This window comes from Myotis davidii, unplaced genomic scaffold, assembly GCF_000327345.1.
Source record: "Myotis davidii unplaced genomic scaffold, ASM32734v1 scaffold837, whole genome shotgun sequence".
NCBI lineage: Eukaryota > Metazoa > Chordata > Mammalia > Chiroptera > Vespertilionidae > Myotis > Myotis davidii.
Genome location: NW_006291728.1, coordinates 818,984 through 821,701, shown reverse-complemented (window position 1 = coordinate 821,701; position 2,718 = coordinate 818,984). Strand labels below are relative to the sequence as shown.

General features: G+C 61.1%; 1 pseudogene; it reads left to right on the top strand.

Annotated features, from left to right (window-relative positions):
* Window positions 1–265: 265 nt before the first annotated feature.
* Window positions 266–2,435, top strand: LOC102758928 (annotated as a pseudogene).
* The last annotated feature ends 283 nt before the right edge of the window (window positions 2,436–2,718 follow it).

Here is a 2,718-nt window from a genome sequence, read left to right as displayed (position 1 = left end):
GGTTGAATGACAACTCTATGAATGTAGGTAGCAAAGGTCATTGAGGAGAGAAAGGCGCCAAATTTCAGGAAATTTGAACCATAAGAATTGAGTACCTTGATTGAATTTGAGAGCTCTTAATGGAAAACTGGGTGAGGATTAACAAAAAAATAATAAAATAAAAATAAATCTGAATTCTTAGAGGTTCTTTTCTTAGCTCTTGGGGACGATTTTTAAAAAATAAACGTTAGGAGTGGGGGGAAACCCGCGGAGCTTCAGGAGCTTTGGCATGGGGAGGTGGTGGCCTGTGGAGTACCCCACCGCCATCCAGGTCCTGAGACGCAGTGACCCCCGCCTGTCTGCCACCGTTCCCCAGAATGGACCGTGGCGGCCTCCAGCCCTTCCAGCTGTGGTGCCCTCGGCCCTTTGGCACCTACTCACAGAACCAGCCCCGCCCCCCTTCCACAGCCCCCAAGCCCGCAACCTGTTCTGAGTCGGGCAGCAGGGCTGAGCCAGACCAAGGGCCTGCCCCCTCGGAGAACACACCGCCCGCCTGGGCCACGGACGCCCCTTCCTCCCAGCCCACCCCTCTCCTCTCAGCAGCTGCTGCTGGTGCCGAGGGTCGAGTCCTGCTGGACACGTGGTACGTGATCAAGCCTGGGAATACAAAGGAGAAGGTGGCCTTCTTTGTGGCCCACCAGTGTGGTGGCGGCAGCCGGGCCAGCTCCATGAAGGTCAAGGGGCACTGGGGCAGTGACAGCTCCAAGGCCAAGCGGAGGAGGCGCTGTCTTGAGCCTACGAAAGCTCCGCCAGACCCCGGGGGCCGGGAGGGGCCCCCTGCTGCTCAGGGGACCCCAGCCGCAGCCAGTGAGGATGTGGACCTGCTCTCTGTGGCTGAGATGGTGGCCCTGGTGGAACAGCGGGCTGCCCTGGCCCTGCAGAACTACCCCCACCCCGGCACCCCAGCGCCTGTGGTCTTTGTGTCGGCAGAGCAGGGTGGTTCTGCCAAGGGGCTGGGGTCTGAACTGTCTGGTGGCGGGACTGCAGCCCTGTGGCTGGGGCGGTGGCTCATTTCGCGGCCCAGCGGAACAACCCTCCAGCCAAGGCCTCGGCAAGGAGGAGAGGCCTGGGACAGGCCCCGGGGAGGGACGCATCGCCTTCCGTATCTCCCATGGCCCAGAGCCCCGTGCACCAGACGGCAGCCTGCCCAACGCGAGTGGGGCCCGCAGGCTGTGCCTTGCCCCAGGCAGCCCAGGACCTGGGGCCCAGCCAAGGCCACGACTACCTGTGACCTGTAGCAGTCCCTCTCAGGACGCCCTCCCTAGCAACGTGGAGCTCCTTCTGGCTGGGCAGATGAAGCCAGCAAGGGGAGGCCCCAGCCCCTGCCTGCCCGAGGGCACTCCCCAGGCACCGCCCCCTCCCCCCTCCGCCGCCACCCCCTTCCAGGGACTGTGGAGCATGGGCTTCTGCATGGATGTGGTGGTGACAGGCGTAGTGGATGAGTGCATCTTCTTTGGCAAGGATGGTACCAAGAATGGGAAGGAGGAGACAGTGTGCCTGACGGTCAGTGCTAAGGAGCCACCCCCACCTGCCATCTCTTCTTCCTCCAGTCCCGGGGGCCGGACAGGCTTCCCTGAGCAGACTCACTGGCCACTGCACCAGGCCCAGATGACAATGAGGGCACAGCAGACACCTCCCTGTGCCGCCTGTACCGGCACGTGTCACACGACTTCCTGGAAATCCGCTTCAAGATCCAGAGGCTGCTGGAGCCACGGCAGTACATGCTTCTGCTTCCCGAGCACGTGCTGGTCAAGATCTTCAGCTCCTGCCCACCCGGGCCCTGGTCGCCCTCAAGAGCACCTGCCACCTCTTCAAGGGCCTCATGGAAGCTTTCGGTGTTTGGGCCACAGACTCGCGCTGGAGCCCAGACGCCCTCTATCGCCGTGACCCTTGTAAGCAGTGCCGCAAGGGATGGAGAAGGGCGAGAAGGGCGTGTGTCACTCTGCCACTGTCGCCCTAAGCCCTACCACCATGACCTGCCTTAGGGACGCTCCTACTGGATGTGCTGCCCTGCCATGGGCCTGGTGGGGGCGGGGCCAGGCTGGCCGGGAGGAGGGGAGGTGAAGCCAAGGGAGGAGGGGAGCCCACCATGCCCGCCCCTCTCCGTGGGTGCTGAGTGCCAGGACTTGGTCACTAGCCCTACCCAAGTCGGGGCAGTGTTCATCCCCCTCCACACTGAGCTGCGTTCAGGGGGATGACCTAAGAAAGCACTCTGGTTGACTGACCCCTCTTGGTTTTCTATTCTTAAGACCCAGGGCCAGGGACCCTTGGGGAGGGTGGTTTTTACTAGCAGCTCACGTGTCTTCTCCATTCAGCCCTAGCACCCTTCCTGCCACTCTACACCCCGGGGACCCACCAGCAGGGAGCAGACAGCAGCTAATTTTGATGCTACTTAAGGGTTCCCCCCCTCCTGGCCCCCTTCTGCTCCCTCCTAGCCATCCCCATTCTCTGTCTCTGGAGCTGTGTTCTCTCTCCCAAGAGGCGGCAGCACCCAACGCTGGTACCTCTCCTAACCTGTGCCAGGGCTTCCCTCCTCTTCAGGAATTCAGAGCCTTCGATCACGGATCAAATTGGGTACGTTTCATGGCAGCCTGCCATTTCTACATGTTTTCCCCATTAAAACAATAAAAATCAGTTTTCTCCTTAAACGCAAGCTACTAGTCTCTCCGCTTCCCCCAA